Raw genomic sequence first — 20,676 nt, 5'->3', positions numbered from 1 at the left:
TCCAGCAGAAAAAAACTATGCAGTGACTGACAAAGAATCGCTCACTGTCAAAGCAGCCTTCAAGGAGTGGCGGCATCATCTCCTGGGGCACGGCACCCAGTCACCGTACTCACGCATCACCGCAACTTACAGTTTCTACAGACAGCCAGAGCTCAAACACCACGTCACCTGCGGTGGGCTCAATTCTTCTCGGAATACGACTTCACTGTCACCTTTTGCCCTGGGGTAAAAAACAGAAAGGCTGACACTTTCTATTGAGGATCGGCTGGGATACAGAAAGAGAAAACGCATATGCAAGACCTACACCCATACCAATCATACCAGAAGAAAAATTGTTAGGGATTATCGGTGGTGATCTAAACTCGCTGGATAACATAAACGATGAGATCAAAAGGTCCATGACCCCAGCGCTGGTACAAGCTTGGGCCTTGCAAGGTTCACTACGGGCTGAGGTCAACGGTCTTCCATATTACCGTGATCGCTTATATCTACTCAATCCAGCATTGCAGGATCAAGTCAAGAACACGTACCCCCATGCTCTTACGGCAGGCCATCCCGGAATAGCAAAAACTATGGCAAAAATTCAGCTGAACTTTTGGTGGCCTAAATGGCGGAATGATATAACACAGTATGTGAAAATTGTGATATCTGTGCCAGGAACAAAACACCCAGAACCAAACCACAAGGATTGCTTTGCCCCTTGTCAATCCCACCGGCCCCATGGCACACCATCTCATTAGACTTTATCACGGAACTACCGCCCTGCAGAGGGTACAACACCATACTGGTGGTAGTGCACCTCTTGATCAAAATGGCACACTTCACCGATCTGAAAGGGATACCTAATGCGGGAGTTCTGGCACAAACTTTCTTGACCAACATTGTCAGACTGCATGGCTTTCTGTCGGTGATAATATCAGATCGAGGAAGCCAGTTCATTTTAAGTTTTGGAGGAACTGTTGTACCAAGGCTCAAATAGAGTTTTGTCTGTCTACTAGCCATCACCCACAGATGGCTGGACAGACTGAAAGAACGAACCAGACGCTTGAACAATATCTCAGGTGTAGGCTAACTCAGACGGATCTAAATTGGGTGGAACTACTATGGGCAGCGGAATATGCATACAGCAACACAGTCCATAGCTCCACGGGTGTTTCACCGTTCTTCTTCTTGCATGGGAGGGACCCACGGAGTTCAGCCCTTGACCCACCAGCACCTTTGTACATACCAGTGGTTCGTACATTACACGCCAGCATCAAAGAAACCCTAAAGAGGGCTACCCAAACCCTCCTAGAAGCAAAAACCAAGCAGAAGCATTTCACAGACAAAAAAAGAACCAGAACCATCATACCAAGTAGGAGACAAGGTGTGGTTGGCCGGAAGGCATATTCGGTGGTTGAAAGGGCCCACGAAATTTCATCCCAAATAAATTGGCCCATATCCTATAAAAGACATTATTAATCCCGTGGTCATGGAACTGGCACTACCCCCTGTACTCCATATACATCCGGTGTTCCATGTCTCGCTGCTGAAATTGGTACACCCTGGTACCCGAGATTCTTTAAGGCAACATCCACCTATAGTAGTAGAGGGGGAAGTCGAATACGAAGTTGGAAAGTTCCTGGATTCTAAAGTGATTCGAAAAAGACTCTACTATTTGATTGACTGGAGGGGGTATGGAGTTCTGGACCGAACCTGGGAACCAGCTAACCATGTACATGCGCCCCGCCTTTTATCACCATGACCACCCAGAATGCCCAGGCCACGGTATAGCTCTCCTTGGGGGGGCTTTGGGGGATTGCTGTCATGATTCCCAGGACTCCAAGGACTCCAGCAGCTAACATAGGTAGCCTTTGGACCAAGACAGTGGCCAACTGGCACAGAAACAGGCTTTTGCCTGTGTATTCTGCTGATTGGCTCTCCCAAGATGGCCCCTGGGACAGACCACCTGGCAGAAACCAAGATGGCCCCAAGCAGGCCTACTGTATGGAATCCTTGGTGGTCTAGTGGTGCTGGTTGGGGCCCAGGGATATATAAGCCCCGCCCTGGGCCACCCCCAGCGCTTTGCGTTTTTCCTCGGCTGCTGAAGGCAGCGCAACGCTTGCCCTCCAGAATTCATCTGCCACGGATCTGTTTCCAGCACAGCCTGGCGTGCCCTTCTGCTCGGGGACCTACCTGCATTTCCAGATTCCCACGTAGCCTCGCCAGGATCCAGCTTGTCACCCGGCCCCTCTGTGGAGCAGAGGAAGGGGACACAGAAGCCGCAGGAGCGGCCGTCACTCACCTGATTTCTGCGCCCTTGCCAGGGTTCAACAGGATGCAGGACGCCGGATTCTTCTTCGCTCTGCGGCACCAACACCGGACCCGAGTTCCGGACCTAAAAGAAGGAAGGGACAAAAGGCATTATTTTGCCATCGGACACAGCAACAGCATAATAGAGACAAAGAGACTAACCATCCTCACCAGCACTGGACTGCACACAACCCTCTTCATGGAATGTGCTTGGATAAACAGCATGACATTGCAGTAAGACACGCTGTGTGAGTAGAGGCTGCTTACAGCTTACAGCACGGACACCACTGAACCCTAAAGGGACACTCTCTAGAGCAACAGGTGTGTCACAACAGGCCTGGAACACCTATCGAGTGAGGAAACTGGAAAGACTGAAGGAGGCTGTAGTGAACTACAACTACAGACAAGAGGTGAGCAGAAATTCATGGTGGTACTCAGCATTTCTAGGAATACCTGTGGGATGGTAAGGGGCTGGAGCTGTGGATGCACACCAATACATATCACTATCCCCTGTTCCTAGGTTCTCGAGAGACCCACTGAACCTACTAGAGGGGCCTGGAACCATCAGTCATCAAAACCAAACCACTCTCTGCTTTCTGCCCACTGGGTATTTGCTCTTGCAGTACGCAGAGGGGAGGGAGTGTTTTGGACTACTATGAACCCCTACCATCTACTTCATACGCCGCCAGACCATCGCCTGCATCAAGCACCGACAGACCGGACCAGGCACTCCTGCAGGGCCCGAGAGGTAAGCGTTACAGTCTTACAATCACATCCAAGACATCCCAATGTTTATCAGTACTTTACTTGATCCGTGTGTCCTAGTGTGTATTTGTGATTCTCCTGTTCTATTTGCTTCTTTGGCTTGTGCTGCATCTAACTCCTCTTCACGGTACCCTCTTTCTGAGAATGCTTAAAAATGTGTTTTAAATTCCTTTTACAATTGATTATCAACACTTACAATATACGTGGCACGAAGCAGCTATTTGGTAGTCTCTTAAGTCGACATCAAAGGTGTGAACTCAACCGGTGCAAACACATATTGCTGCCAGTTTATTTTTTAAATATATTCATTCATATTTTCAATGTCTCTGGCATGACTTCAATTTCTAAGAACTTTACAACAGCATCACCCACACTGGCGGTAAAATGGATGCGCTCATCGATAGCATTCAAGAAACTAAAAAAATCATCTCATATGGCTAATGAACCATGCCATATAGCAAACATTGTCTATGCACTGTCCCCAGTATTTCAAATATATGTGCCAGACAGGATGATGTAAAATATAGTCCTTCTAAAGCCTATACATGAAGCAGTTTGTTTACATGGAAGCCATAGTGGCAGCCATGGAAGTACTTGATGTTTGCAAATAGTACTGATTATTCAATCTAAAGTAGGAATTTTGTGAGATAAACACCAATATTATTAGAATAAATGATGTAGCAGCTCCAATCGTTTTGATCATTATGTAATGGGAATCAACTGCGTAAAATCTTTGCATAACACTTTTACACAGTAGATTCCCATCACAGCTCAGTTTCCTTCATTTGCGTGACGGAAAGGAGGGGGTAACATAACGTACGCTTCCACCGCTTCCTTCCTTCCTGAAATACAAATACTCCAGCATTTGCATCAGCATGGATCTTCATTCTGGAGCAAATGCAGGACTTCATAAGAATCCATTGTAAACATGGATTACATGGCAGGCGGTGTTTACTTCATTTGCACAACAGAGTGCAAAAGAGCAGCATAAAATTGTGTAAGCCACCCTTTTGACGTGCCCTTTTGCAATCCACCGTGCAAATAATGGATATTTGGCAGCAGAGACCAGTGTACCTGAAGGTCCACAAGTAATGGGTTCCCGCTGCGAAATTACAGGAGGCTCTAAAAATGAGCTCCCATGTGTTGCTGACACTATTGAGCTTCCTGGTAGCCTTAATGGATGCTTATATATCTCAGGTAACAAGTAGGAAATCAAGAGAAATTTCTTGGTGTTATCATTAACCCAGCCTGAAATCTGTACTAGTTCAAGTAACGATGTTAGGTGGGTTTGGATTTCTCTACTGGTATCATTATGAAGTTCCATGTTGGTGTCTCTAGCACTCAATTGTTTCAGACATTTTTCTTCATGATCAAGGGTATCCAATGTCACTTTTCCAACTTTATCAGCTGGGCCGATGGTGATGTTCTCTTCTGCGTGAACACTCTAAATGAGTTGCATCAACTCTATTTAAATTGCAGTATTTGGGTTTCTTGTAAGATAGTTTGTTAGGAGCTTTCAATACTACTTCATGAAATATGTCTATAAAAGGAATATTTGTAGGTGACACTAATTAACTTATAGGGTTGAATTTAACATACTCATCTTCCTTAGACTCCACAAGATCGTCATGGATCAGATCTGTTTTTGCAAAAAAAACACTTTAAGTGTAAGTTTACGAATAAACCTAAAAAGGTTGATCTTAATCTGCAAGACGGTAGCATTGTAAGTAAAAAATGTAAACCTTTCTGTACTGTTTTAAGTTCTTTCCCATTGAGTATTACACTGGATAAAATTATCAAAAGGTTCATCTGTTATGAAGATGTGTCAGAATCCTCGGGTTCCCTATCATTAAAGCAAACGATTTTACGAAAGTAACAGTAGGTAAAAATTGAAATCCTTTCTGTAATGTTTCAAGCCTTTTCCCATTGAATACTCTCCTGGATGAATTGCTCACTAGGCTCTTTTTTCTGAAGGTGTGTCATAACCCACAGGTTCTCTAACATCAGAACAACATTGTGTAACTCTTAGGCTGCTAGACCTTTCTATGAAAATAGATACCAGATTACACAGCTACGCTTTCAGATTCTGGAAGTGATTGATGTAAAACTTCCCATTTTCAACATTTATAAGAAACTAGATAAAAAGAAGCTAACTGGTTAGATAGACTCTACAGGTTAATCGCAGATGGAATGAATGAGGAATTGAACTTGTATTGTTATCTATAAACATGAAAGTATTTGCAAATGTGGAGTTGTGTATTTACACAAACCATACATTTTTGTTTTCTTTTATACTATTCTGGATGAACGTTGTAAATTGTGATGACAGCTCTCACATTTTGAAACAATTGTCATTTGCCCTGTGGCACAAGGGCTGTGCTACACCTGTTTAGCTGTGGCGGCTTGACAGTTATTCTGCTTCCCTGTTGATCGGCGTGGATAAGAGGCTGAACTTTCTCTGAACTTTCTCCCACTTTCATTTCATCAAGTTCAGCACAAGTGCAGCATAAAGCGAACGGTGAAAAGGACGCCGTTGCTTTAAACAACTCGAGGATTCCCTGCAGTGACGTGCAATCAAATGACCATCGTTGGGCTACATCTGCAGAATTACTCCGCCCTTGCGGCGTAAACCCTGTCGCAGAAGGGCTGTGCTACACCTGTTTAGCTGTTTGGCGGCTTTGGCGTGTGGCGGGTACCATACCCGACGCAAGAAGCAGAGGCTGCTGGACCCGCGAAACGTTCAGGCATCCTGAGGAGCCCAGTAGCAGAGTTTCGCCCGTCTTCTGCCTTCTGACTTTTGTTGTTTTTTTTTTTTTTATTTATTACCTGAGGAGCTGCACGACGAGACACTGCTCGCCCCCTTCCTCGATAAATCATTCTCGAGCATACTTGCAGCGTTCGGAGCACAACATTCGATTCTAGTTGATCCCAAATCGCCCTCAAGCGTCTTTGTATCTGCGCTGTGGTCCATCTGCAGTAAGTTTCATTGATGACGCTGACTGCTGAGTCCACAGGCCCCCAGACACGGAAAAAAACTCTCCAACATCGGCGCACGCTTAATCCGTGGACGGCGATGAAAGCCTCAGCCTCTACAAAGGTAAGCAAAACTGCAAGCCGTATCTTACTTGCTTCACCCATTCTCCCTGCAGTTTTCTCACATGACACATCGGTCTGTTCTTTAGGACTACAAACAACAAACTCTATACAAGATGTACAAAACACCTTAAGTTCAACTGAAGAACTACTTCCCTGCATTGAAAGATGTACATCCCAACTAACAACTGACAATTTATCTTTCACTGACATGGCAGTTTGGGATCTTGTACACCAGATCCATCAAGGGAAACATATGAATTCTTCCATAACGCCAACTCATGCTCAACAAGAAGCAAACAAAGGTGATGGACTTGAAAAAGAGCTTGTAAATTCCATGCCCATAATACTCTCTCATAGTCACCCCACCAAATTGATGTCAGCACCTCCGGCCAGCGTTTCGGATGAAGACACGGCTCCGCAACTTGGAAAGCTTCCATTACCTTCAATTGCCACTCACTCAAATTCCAACTTGCGTACTACAACACAACTGAGTACAGATGTGACCCGTGTCTCGCAACAACGAGCACACTTAGTAGACCATGACATAGTTCAGGTTGAAAATGCAACGACTTTATTTCCCTGCGAACTAATGGACTCTAACAATCATGTAGTGTTGCCTTTTGTGGTGAGTGATGACGAACTACTAAACATCTCAAACGCGATGCCTCCTCACCTTTTTCTGGCAAATGTCAACTCTGCAAACCCAACATCTTCACTTTTGCAGACGAAGTCTTCCAGGGCTGTAACTTCGGCAAACTTAGGCTCTTGCACTTCTACTTCTGTACCTAGAAGCCAGACCAACCCGCCTCAGTCAAATTTTTTTTCAACAGACGCCGAGTCCTCAAATCACCATGAACGGCCGATAGTGCCAAAGGAATTTTCCTCTGACCTAACCCACAAGACCTCCAATCCTCTGGCCCGATCGACTGTAACGTCCAAGATGATTTATCCGGGAACGAACCACAAACCCGAGGCCCCTGTATTAAGCAATAATAGTGGGTATGCATGTCAGGCGCCAGAGGGTCTAAGTGCGTCTCCGGGCGGTCCACACCGGCACCCCTCTGACTTGACCCCCCAAACAGCTACAGCAAAAACATCTGACCTGGATCCAAGCTCTCTTGCAAGAGCGCATCGCCTAAAAAGAATTGCAGAGTTAAAATCCAAAATGCACTTTCCGCAAAAACCCGACGACCAGCATGCTAGTCACGCAAGTACACCTCACCGGCCGACTGACTCTGTCTATGGCGATACTCACCTGCCAAATCTAACAAAAACTCTTTCACCAATTAAGGCAAAGTTCAACCTGAATTGCTCTTATCCGTCTTCGATCGAGGAACTACCTTTAGCAGGCAAAGTCAAATCTTTGAATATATCAATGGAAGCTTTATCACAAATTCACAATAATGTTTTAGCAGCATCAGCGGTAGCCTTAGCCCCGTTCACCAAATTATATGAAGCTCTACATGGACAATTAAGTGATCAAGGTGCGATTATTCAAAACTTGACGCAAAAAATAGAAAAAATTGATCACTTTACGAATTTTCTTCAAACAGAAATGGAAAAAAATGCTGATATTTCCACAAGATGGCAAGAGCGGTTAGGTGACCTGGCAGCTAGACACCATTGTCAAAACGACTCTCTATCAGAAGGTCTTCTAGAAGCACTGAAATGGATGAGAAAAAATGCAACCCAATATCCCCAAACGCTAGTCCCTCTAGTCCCGGCTTCAAGTTCTCCGGCAACTCAAAATGTGGACGTAGGATTACCAATCACAACAACTCCGGACTCTAATGTTGCTGCATTAAATTTGAACGAGGTCCAGCCCCCTTCACTTCACACCCACTTCTTGCAACCTACAGCTGAGCATCCTAGCTCAGCTGAACGTATTAGCGGTCGCGACAAACAATTAAAAAATGCTCTTCCTCATACAAAAGACACAACTGAGAATCAAGAAGTATCCTCTGGTTCAGTGATCTTTAAACCCACTTCATTTAACATCTTTACTGGCCCTGCCAAAACTCTAGATTTAACCAAAACTCATAAGAAAGGCTCAAAACCCGATGGAAAACCTCTAATTAAATCGGGTCCAAAAGAAGCATTACAAAAAAACAAACAAACAAATGTCAAAAAATTCATAAGAACTTTGACGACCCCGAAAAAAACTAGTCTTTTTGTACGTGACAATGTAAAACCTCACGATGATCTTACACAATCTCATGAGTTAGTACATGCAACTGATCAAAAAAAAGTCATGACCAAATTACCAACCAAACGCCGTCGCCTGAATACAGACTCTGATATCTCAAATATGTCCGGTGAAAACGGCTCTGTCGACTTATGCGATTTGTCTACGTACTCCATTAGAAGTGAAACTAATATTGACTCTTCTCCTGTAGTTTCGGCACCAATCGACAAAGGAAACCAGGCAAGGAAGAAATCCCTCTTGAAAGAAAACGCGTCTAGACGTCACGTCAGAGATTCTACAAGGAGGGTTCGGTCCACTTCCTTAAAGATCCAGTCTTCACCTGTTAGCTCAAAACTAGACCCGAAACAAACAATAAACCAAAGAATAAACGGTTCACACTCACACTCGCGAGTATCCGATAGACTAAGTGCCAAACCTGTAACAAGTGCATGGAAGCTTCGTCTCCAAAATATCGACTCTGACGGAAAAGAAGTAAACCTGAACAGAGCGAACGTCCTAAAACTATTCGCCTGTGTTCCCCAACTCAGATCAATAACTACAGACGACATCAAGATCGTAGAATACGCAACGGAAAAAACAACTGACCAAGTACTATTACACATAAAATCGTCTGCAGTAAAAAACATCCTACTGCAAGCAGTCGAAGAACTGCTAGTATATGGATTCGATATAACCCTAGAACCTGACTTGAAAACTCAAAAAGAAGTTTCGACTAATCTACCAAATTCAGGAAACTTCGAAAGAGCAATCTGTCGCACATCCCTACGGAAGTCACTATCCCTCTCGCACAGATTACAAAATGATATGGATTACAAACCCACCATCAGAGGATTCAGACAGAAGACTCAGTCTATTCACAACAATCCTCAATAACCATGAACGACACGGACGAAGTTAAGGCTACTCTCCTGGAATACTCGCGGATTCTCTCATCTGTTTGATAATTTTACAGAACCGCTTGATGAGGTCTTCGCAATTTGCCTTCAGGAAACATGGGTGCGCGATGCTCCGAATCGTGACGGATTTACCACTCATCTGAATCCAGCCAAAAGAAATACTAAGGGTCGTCCATATTCAGGTTTAATCACCTTACTGAAAATTCAAAACTGGATGAATCCCCAGGACGCGGTTAACCCAAACCCGTTTGTTCAGGGTACGATCATTCGAATTGGGAAGGAAAACTCAGGAACTTCAAACTATCTACTTACAATCAATTGTTACTGGAACCCGGCAATGATTACCACCACAGAATTTATCGACTCAATAACAACTCTCATTGACGATGCTTTTCTTAAATACTGCAATATATCGCTGTTAATATGTGGTGACTTGAACTGCAGCTGGTATCGATTCAACCATCACACGTTGGAAAACAATGTTATTCCTAAAGACGAAGTTACATTACGAGGTAAACTATGGACACAAGCACTTTCGTCACGAAACTGCAAGATGGTTAATGGCAACGCCAAAGGCGACCAACCCTGCAAGACAACCTGGAAGCGACTTCTACTTAGAAACACTCTTGACTACATTTGGGTCTCTTGTAATCTATTTGAAAGAATTGTTTCACTAGAAGTAGTTCAAAAAGATGCAAGTGACCACGATTTGCTTCGTTTATGTATGGACTTCGATACTTTTGCTCATCCTAAGATCTACAAACTCCCACTGACAATAACTGCAGCCGGAAATCGGCTAAAAACCACTGGCTCATCAATAGAGAAATTAACCCTCCATCTTGAAGCCTCAAATGACGTGGACTATGTTCCTTTGCTGTTTGCATGTTCACAACAACACGCCAACTCAAACACACACAGTCCTACATCGAAAAATCTATATAGCTCAGAAATAGCAGCGGCCAAAAAACTGTTGAGGAAAGACCTTCGAATGTTAAGGAAAACACATGCTGATCCAAATGACATACGAAGAAGCGCAAAGGCACGACGCCAGGAATATAGAAATTGGCTTAAATCCCATTCTGTCATAATAGAGCAAAGCAGAGCTGAAATTATGTTAAAAATAATTATTACAAAGAACTCACGAGAAATTTGGACCATCCGAAATAAAGGAAACACAAGAACCAACCCATTCATCTCGAATGCAATCGCAAGCTCTTCATGGGTGGATTACTTTACCAAAATTTACGAACGACCTTATCAAATCCCCCAAGTTCACCGCCTTCCTTCCACTAAAGTATGGGATATAACTCCATCATCTGCTGGCCTTGAATCAGCAATTCAAAAATTAAAAAACTCAAGAGCAGCAGGACCCGACCAAATAACTAACATCATGCTAAAAAAACACAAACACCATTGGGCCAAACTTATGGAATCTTTGTTTCGCCAAATTTCAACCTCGAGAAAAAAACCTGAGTCTTGGGCTAAGGCAATTGTGGTACCAATTTACAAGAAGGGTAACAGAGATGATCCATCAAACTATCGTCCAATTGCCCTGCTTGATACCATGGGCAAAATATTTGGCTCATTTCTCCGAACGAAGTTGACTGCTTGGGCATCAAAGGCGAATCAAGTAGACTGTCGACAAACAGGTTACACGAAAAACGTAGGCGTTGATGCCAACTTAGCTATATTAACCATCTTAAAACTTGAAGCCCTGAAAGCTAAAACAAAAATCTTTTTTGCTTTTGTCAACTTAAAACAAGCCTTCGACGCAGTCCATCGCGAAAAACTGTGGGCCAAACTAAGCGAGTGGAACTGTCCATCCCAAATTCTTGATCCTCTAATAGCGCTTCATTCCAACACTTCTGTTCAAGTAAGAGTAAATTCCCAAGACGACTTGACCGATCCAATTCCAACGTATAAAGGGGTCAAGCAAGGATGCCCACTGGCGGCTGACTTGTTTAAAATATTTATCTCTGACCTACCGAAATGGATGGAAGCCACACACTGTTTTCCCCCAAAGATCAACGCCAAACCTGTTAACTGTCTTGTGTATGCTGACAACATTGTGCTGATTGACCGCACTCAGATAGGCTTGCAAAACCTGTTGTTGAAGTTGAACGAATATCTAAAAATAAATGAACTGCAACTGAACACAGGGAAAACTAAGACCATGTGTATTGGGAACATTGTCTCACGGAAGGACAAAAAATTTCGATGGGCAATTGAGAACACTCCGCTTACTATTGTGACATCCATACGATACTTAGGCATAATGGTTAACACCTCCATTTGCGAATCAGCCTGGACGAACAACCTTTTGGCAAGAGCTAATACACTTGGTATTCAAGGTGCGAAAATTAATAAAGACTATGGCAAATTTTCAATTGAACCACTAATAACATTCTACCTGCAGAAGTTCATTCCCACTATATCATTTGGTGGAGAGTCAGGATGGAACCTCGATCATCGGATATGGCAAAAACTCGAAGGAAGGTTTTGGAAACGGGCATTGGGGCTTTCAAAGGACATCGCAATGGTGGCTCTGAGATACGAATTGGCTCTGACCTCACTTCAGACGACAATTATTTGGAAATCCTTATCCACTCTGAGGAAAATGAAGCTTGGTCAACAAATTCCAGCATATGAAATCTTTGTCAATGACACTGCTGGTATACACTCGGGCCTACTTCAATCATGGCTTTCCGCTCTGACAAATATCATGGAAGCCGCCAATATCAGCATTGAAGAATTAATTGATCGCCCACAACATGCGAAAAAAAAACTCGAACTATGGGACTGGATTCTCACCTACGAACATCGCACATCTCTTAAATCCACTCTACCAGGTTCCAAGAGCATGAGCAAATTACACACCGCTCCCAAATACTTATTTTCTTGCCCCTCTCGACACCATCGGACTCAATTCCTGAAATTCAGACTGAACGCCCTTAAAACAAGAGAAACACTCTGGCGACGACGAGATACTACAATCAACTCCGATAAATGCAGGTTCTGCAAGACAGGAGAAACGGAGTCATTAAAACATCTTATAACTGAATGTACTCAGCTCAAGACCGCTCACGAACTACACCTTGGTGCTTATAAACCGTTCTTCTATGATGCCGATGACTGGTGGGACACTGTTTCGATTGGGAGAAATACCATGCTCACATGTAGCTTAATCAACTTCTTAGACATGATCTTGCCCACTGACCGAAAATCTGTCTGTAAACAAAGTACTTAATCTGAGGTGTAAGGAATCTTTTGTTCTTCTTCTTTTTTTTTGAACACCTCAAAGAACTCTAATGCCATATTATAGGTGCGACTCAAACATGCACTCTTAATGGGAACCTAACAGTTGAACCTCAGGATACTGTAATGTAACAAAAGTTTGATGTTGTATTAAACTGAAGTTTTCCAATAAAAATAAAAAAAAAAAATGTCATTTGTAATTTAATGGGACATATTTCACTATGCCTTTTGATGGATATGATTTTGTATATCATTGTTATGTTGCTACATGTTTGGGCATTTCAACAACCCTTTACATATACACCAGCAAAAGAATACATTGTGCGCTAGTAAGAGAGTACTTTAACATTTTCTGTTACATCAGTCCATGAATATGAATATGACCCTTATATGCTCTAACATCATGACATGTATCAATGCAATGTATATATGTATATGCATGTTTCATATGTAAATGATATACTTGTGATATTATTCCTATTTACAACTCATATATATCTGGACTTCAGACACCATATATCTACTATGAAGTAGGTCCCACATTCTATTGTATAATATTTATTGACAATGTTTTTTTTCACCACACAATGTGCAGTTACGGTAAAAACCATGAAGTGGGGCTGATAACAACAAGAAATGTCTTTGTATAGTCTTATATCTACTTTTCATTTTTTTTTAGCACAAGTAATGTTGCCACCATTACACAGTTGATGAAGGTGTTCAGGTACTTTTTTCTTCATGTCTAGTGGCAAAGAATAAACTGTTGTAATCCATGACCCAATGAGTTAATACATGAGATGTTAAACTATGTTCCCCCACCCTTTTTTGGAACACCTACAGAATTTGTATTTTATTTGGCACATCTTTAATTCAGGTATGTTGAGTTTTTTCATACTGTCAATTAGTGTTAGATGCTGGTATCACTACTTTATATATTATTTTATGTTATTTTCAGACACTGCCCTAATAAAGGACCTTAGCAGTCCAAAATGTATTGGCCTTTTATATGTCCTTTGAGCTATAAAGAAGATGCAGACACATTAAATGATTGTGATAATTGTCACAAAGGATCAATTGCCTTGTGTTATACATTTATAGGTTTTCCTAGTGTAGTTTTTACTACTAAAGTGCACCCACTACTGCGGGGGGCTTCTTTGGTCCCTGATTGGCCATTGGAGATTACACATATATATAAACAAAGAAATAATGTGCTTGTTATGCCACACCATCATGTCTGTGTATTTATTGGGGGCAAATATGTAACTTTAACAACTTCAATTGAGCAGGGCCTTATTCAGGGAAAATGTAACATTCGCTCTACAAACAACAATTGAGCAAACAGTATTTTAGTCTAATGATCTAGCACACCAAAATGCATCAGAACAAAAAGCAAACGTTTCCTATGGAATACATTTCATTCTTTATTTGGACAATGCCTCTGTCATCCTCTTTGTGATATATTTATAAAGAAAAGAAAAGGACATACGATCACATTGATTCAGAAATATTCTCAAACCTTCTAAAACCTAACCAGATAAAGTGTAATAGTACAATCACAAATCCAAATATGAATTTTATTACAAAACCAATAAAAACAATTGTAGAGCTACATACAACCCACTGCACACACCACACACATGATACAATACATAAAAAACATACACACTTTCAAAATGTAATGCTTCCACACTTGGAAAACCAAACAATAGTATAATGATCCCATTTGTGTGGTTACATAGTCAGTCCAACATGTTTCAGTCCCTACACAAACAGTTTCTGGGACATTCATTAGGGGCTATCCAACCTGGAATAGAAACATTTTTGGTAATAGGTGGGTCAAGATGGTCTCCACAAAGTAGCTACCATTCCATGAAAATATTTAGAAACTGCTTACTGCGCATTATATCCTCCAGAACTGCAAAAATGCAAAACAAAGTCCTCTTTAATAGGACTGTTGTTGATAAATGAATGGAAAGGCCTCCACTGGCCCAAGAAAGCCAGACACTTGCAAAACACACAGCACATCCAGGGAGTTCCTGTACAGACACTTGTAAGATCTAAACAGTAACAAAATGTATTAAAGAAGTTCCTGCTCAGTAAACATGTATCTTTGTGATGCATGTAGTATTTGACACATATCAATATCGGAATGTCCAAACGATTTTTTTAGAAAAATGGTATCAATACTAAAAAGTGATCTGTAATTCCTAAAATATACATAAGTCTATCCTATTGCACTTAAGAATCTAAACATAATTCTATCACATAGAATGTTTCCACTGAATCTGTTACGATTGAGCTGTTTGTAAGTACCCCATGAAAAATAAATAAACCAAAAGTATTACATAAACAAAGTAATAAACCAACATGAGTCAACAATCAACAACAAATGCATAATTATCCATCGTGCACATCACATTAAATACATTTCATTCATAGACTTCATAAAGAATGGTTTTCTGCACAAATATGGTAATCTTCATTACAACCCTGTTCACTACATCATTTAATCCATCAATTTCATAAAATGAATTTCTACGAGAATACAATAATCGTCATTTTGTGTCACGACCCTCGCCCAAAACCCCCTCTGGTAAACCCATTGGCCAGGTGGAGTCAGGTCTCGGGCCTCTAGAGCCTGGTATCATCTTCAAAAGCCCTCATGGGGCCATGAAAAACAATGTGCTTGGGAACTACTTTATTGTATTGTCAGCCAACATGGAGGCATCCACATAGCTTGGTTCCTAAGAACCAAGCTATGCGGTCTAGTGTTTTGTGTGTGGTAGCCTAGGGACTACTTTACCTGAACTATTTTGTCGAGGCTATTTAAACCACACTCGAGCAAGACAACACGCTTTGCGCTACTTTGCAGCTTGCAACGTGACGCTCACCGTGCCAGCTATTCCCTCGAACCTCGGAGAAGCAGAACCTGCAAGGAAACAAAAGGAACATCATTAGCAGCAGCATCTTACCTGCAGTCTTCATCTTTAAGCACTCGCAGCTACTGTGAACAGCTTCCTCGAATCTGCACGCCTCCCGGACAGAACGACCTGAAAGAGGAAGATAGAGGCAACATTAAAGAAAGCAGTAGAGACATTTACAAATTACAAACTGCTCAAAAGGCTTACCTGGCTGGTCGCCTCTCGGCTGGCTCCACTCCGGACATTCCACTCGCGCTGAAGAACACTGCGACCTACAAGGAAGGAAAACACAGGTTAGCAAAGGCAAGACTTTGCAGCGCTGCGCATAGCGCTTACTTACCGCATCATAGTGCTCTTAATGCGCCATCATTTACCAGCGGGACTCAACTAAGCCAGTTAGCCGCGCTGAAGCTCTGCATACCTGAGGGAGAAAAAAGAGACATTTTAAACAAAGAAAGGCATGCAGGATAGCAACAAAACTAAAGAACAGCAATAAGACCTACCTGAGCAATATCAAACGGGCCGGCGTCAGTGAAGTAACTGGACCGCACTCGCCCATGAAAGACAACGCGCCCCTGCAAAGAAGGCATGACGGAGAGCACACCTAATTCTACCACAAGGTGAGGAGAAAGCGCCAGGGGGACTGAAATCATGCGGGGGGGAGGATACTTACCCCAGTCGGTCAGTCTTGAACACAGTCCTCCTGTATTTTCAGGCAGAACCTTCCCCGCAGACCACATCAGGGCAAAACTGAGAAGCATACCAGCGAGTAACCCGGCTGGGTGGCGTCCCTGTGGATACCAGGTGAGCGTAACATTATGACCCTGCTCACTAGATACCTTTAATCCATCAATTTCAATGAGATTAGTATAACACTGGTCTTAATCCCTCAGTTTCCGAGATATTAGTTAAGGACAATGGCCAAAGTGGGTGCTGAGACTGGGGGGGGGCAGACTCAGTTGAGGCATGGATTGTTAACTTCCCTGAACACATAGCACTACAAATTACCAAAGGGAGACAACCAGACCTATCTTGGCGGTCTGACCTCTTGTGAAGTGGTGGGGGCATGATCAACTTGTTGCAAGTCTCAAGAGAGACGGCTGTATGTGGAAGGCTACTAAATAACACAAGTATGGTGAGTGTGGTTCCAGTTTCAGGAAAATCCATCATAGCCAAGAAGCAATACAGTCTGGATCTTTTCCCCCAAAAATCTGTTATTGGCATGGATGTGGTCCTGATGTCTAACATGGCAGCCTCAGCAGTAATAGCACTTGACCCTCCACCGGACATACTGACACAAATTATGCTGCAGATCCAGCAGAATATTAATGGTATCGACCAAATGTTACATTTCTTCAACTCCAAAATAGATTGGTCTAATACTAAAATCAAACAACTAGCCTCCAGAATGACAGAGGCTGAACAAAGAGTGAATGCAGCCCAAAATACAACTCAATAGCTGGACGCAGATCTCACTTCATTAAAGGAGCGGGAGTAAGTCAAGCCAAAAATTATTGTCCTGGAACACAGATCACAACATAACAATGTACGCATCATAGGCTTGCCAGAATCCACATAGACTGGGCAATTAGAAACCTTTCTGGAAAAGTTGCTTCATAAATTATTGGATCACCTTGTTCTATCTTCATGCTTTGTGATTGAAAATACACATAGGTTACTGGTCCCTTGCCTCACTCACACCCTGACATCCAGAGGAAAATGTATTTGGAGTTAAGAGACTACACATTGTACTCCTCTGTCCATGATTCCACTCCAGGTTGGAACTCTGTTTAACATCCACTAGAATAAGCAGGCAAACCTCAGGGTGTCTGATTTTACCTAGGACTTTATCTTATCACTCTTCAGTTTTGATACATTTACACTAGAAACCCCGACTCAATGAACTCATTAGCTGGTGCCTAAAACCATCAACATTGTCCAATCGAGCCTTCAGGAAAGACTTAGCTACGGAAATAAAGCAGAGTTTTAACACCAATGAGGGCTCTGTTGCATAGATTGCTACAATCTAGGAATCCTTTAAGTGCTATATCCAAGGAATATGTGCATCTAAAGAGTGTGGAGTCTTAAAGATGATTTTTACCTCGCTTAACTCGCTTGAACAAGCACTGATATGGCAGGAAAAAGACTATTCCACTTCACGCTCCAATGATATCACACTTCAAATTTGCAAATCCTGCAACATATCAAACTGGCAAATAGGGATATTAAACACACATTTCCTCCCAGACTGCTGTCCAAAAATATGATGAAGGGGATCCTCCTGGCAGAACACCAGCTTCGATGGAGAGGTCTGACCAGCACGGATCGGATATCAACCCAATACTAACCAATGAAGGCCAACTAGTTCATACACCACAGAAAAGGAACAAGGCATTTGTTGATTGCTATAGGTATCTGAACTCTACTAAATCTAATTCTAACTCCCCTCAAATAAATGGAACAAGCAGAACACTTTGACTTGGGGATGACCAAAGGGCACCTCTAAATGAACCGATTACATTAGCAGAAACCCAAAATGTAATTTCTAAGCTCATCTCGGACAAAGCACCAGGTCCAGATGGCCTTCCATCCGAGTTCTTCAGAGAGTTCCCAGATTTTGTGGCACCTAAGCAGCTCCTTATGTACCAAGAGGTACTATGTTACTCCAAACTTCCACAATTCACACAGGAAGCACTTCTAGTGGTCCTAGCCAAACCGAATAAAGCCAAACCCATTGGAAATCTTATAGACCTCTCCCAATACTCAACTTGGATAACAAAATCTTTGCCAGCAATTTGGCTAGATGCCTGGTCCCCCTGCTGTCATCCATGATTCTACTGGAAGAGACCAGGTTCACCCCGGGTCACTTCACAACCTCTTATATAAGAATGTTCTTCAATGTCCTGTGTGACAAATCCTGCAGAGTCCTATCAAAAACCGTACCTAAAGTCTCTTCTCAGGTGGCCAGGGAAAGGCAGCCGCTTCCTGATCCTGACCCTGGAGTGGGTATTAGCCAGGAGGATCACCTGGGAGGGGAAGGGCCCCAAGGAAACAGGAGGACTTTGTGGGATAAGACACAGTATTTGTGTTCCGAAGGAAGGGAATCTCGTTGATGCCAGAATATGTAATGGCTTGTTGTCAATGAGAGTTTATATTCCTTTAAACTAACTGTCAGAATGTGGGTGAAGACAGTTATAACCAGGCATGTATTAGGAGTAATAAAAACCCTTTTAAAGTCACTGACAGTTATAGAAATGAAGGTTCATATGAGTGCCAGGGAAATAATGAAGAGGAGTCTTTACATGTTACCAATTTAAACCGTGAAAAGTCCCATTCTTCTGTAATGCCAAATACTTAATTGAATCTTCATGGTACTCCTTTGGGGAACTGAACTGAGGGAAGTGAACTTGGTGATGATAATTTAATTGATAAAGTTGACTTTTATGTTGTGGACTTCAAGTTCCACAATTCCCAAAGTGCGGGAGTGAATAAGAGGCCTTCTGAAGCACAAGACTGCCAGTTGCAGCCTATTAGGAATAATGGCCCGCACCTGAGGGAGGATGGGAGACATAAAAGGCCTGGCAGGAAGGCTGATTTTCTGATAGAAGATATTCAGGAGGAGTGGAGTTTAGCCTGCATTGCATGGGGCAATCATAAGGATGTACCAAACAGCATTGATGTGTGTCTTGTTCCCCCATGAGTAATATTTGAATTTGAAGTTGTGGAGCAGAAGTTAGGAAACAAGAGTTGCAGGAGGGCTGCCATTCTGGTAAAAGGCATTCAGGAGGAGTGAAGCATAGCCTGTATTGCATGTGGCAATCACATATGTGCAACAAACATCAAAAGTGAGGTCTTGATTCCCCTGAAGAAATTCTTAAACTTGATGTTGTGAAGCAAGAGTCATTGCTCATTGGTTGGAAGCTGACCGTTACCACAGAAGTACTTGTACTTAGTAGTTTGTTCTGGCCTGGCAGGAGAGTACACCAGGTCAAACAACTTTGTAACAATTTGTTCTGACTAGAGCAGATAACTTTGTAGTAGTAGGCCTGGCAAGTGAGTACACCCGGTGGAAGGCATTGAAGTAGTGTGGTGTGGTTAGAATTCTTGGTGAAGCTGTTGAAGAACCACTAAAGTATTTTTCTGGATCAATACAGAACCATCCTGACAAATTAATTTCACTGAAGCAAGTGTTGTATGAACTACTGCATAATTATATAATATTGTCAGATAAGTGTTTTTTGAGAACTGGTGCAGAAATATCCTGACAAAAACATTTTGGTTTAAACTAATGAAGCACAGAAATATTCTTTTCTGGTGAAAAGAAGTTGTTTCAAGATCTTGGTTACAAGTGAAAAGAGAAAAACTGTTGAACAGTTGTGAACTGTTGGTTGATTTCAAGTTGGAACTTTGTGTTATCAAGATGGAACAAAAAGAAAACTGAAGTGCAACTTTTTATTATGACACAGGATTTCCTTATCCTTTCAGAACAGCAAAACAAAATCCCGTTTGAATCTGGGGAAGGGCAATTCACTCAGATTATAAGGAGAAACAGTAATTATGATGTGAACTTAAATGTTATGTTTGTTACTTTTGAACTGTCATATATTACCCTGTTGAGCTGGTGTATGTAAAAGTGTGAGGGAAAGAATCCTTTTGTCAGTGTTTATCTTTAGTTTATTTTAGGCAGGGAAATCCTCATCAGGGTAGGGATAATGAGGCGTTTATCCAACCTTTTGAGTCAATAAAATGGCATCTTTCGAAAGACCTTCTCTAATGTGTCTGCCTCACATTTCCGACCCCTGACAACTGTCAATAATCAATCCCAATGTTAAAGAAATGTCTGCACTACTTGATGCCGAAAAAGAATTTGACTACCTGGAGTGGGATTTCATATTTGCATTCCTGAGCAGTACGGGGGATTGGGGCTAACTTCTTGCCATGGTTTGCTTGCTGTATGAAGGCCCATTTGCGTGAGTATACACAAATGGATTGGTATCAGAACCTTTCCCTCTAGCCATAGGAATGCGACATAGGAATGCGACTGTTGCTAACGGTGCTGGTGCTTCTGTGTCCCCACTCCCATAGAGTCCGATAGGACTCTATGGGAATGGGGACTTACAATTTGCCGGTGCCTGACTTCCCAGGCTGCTGGACTCGTAATGAGCCAGTGGCACCGGGAAGTCAGGTGCCGGTAAAATATGATGGGTCTGGTGACATCCCGCTGTTAGCACCGGCAGGATTACCG

Source organism: Ambystoma mexicanum, chromosome 4q, assembly GCF_040938575.1.
Source record: "Ambystoma mexicanum isolate Mex_15411 chromosome 4q, UKY_AmexF1_1, whole genome shotgun sequence".
Taxonomy (NCBI): domain Eukaryota; kingdom Metazoa; phylum Chordata; class Amphibia; order Caudata; family Ambystomatidae; genus Ambystoma; species Ambystoma mexicanum.
This window is presented reverse-complemented; position numbering follows the sequence as displayed.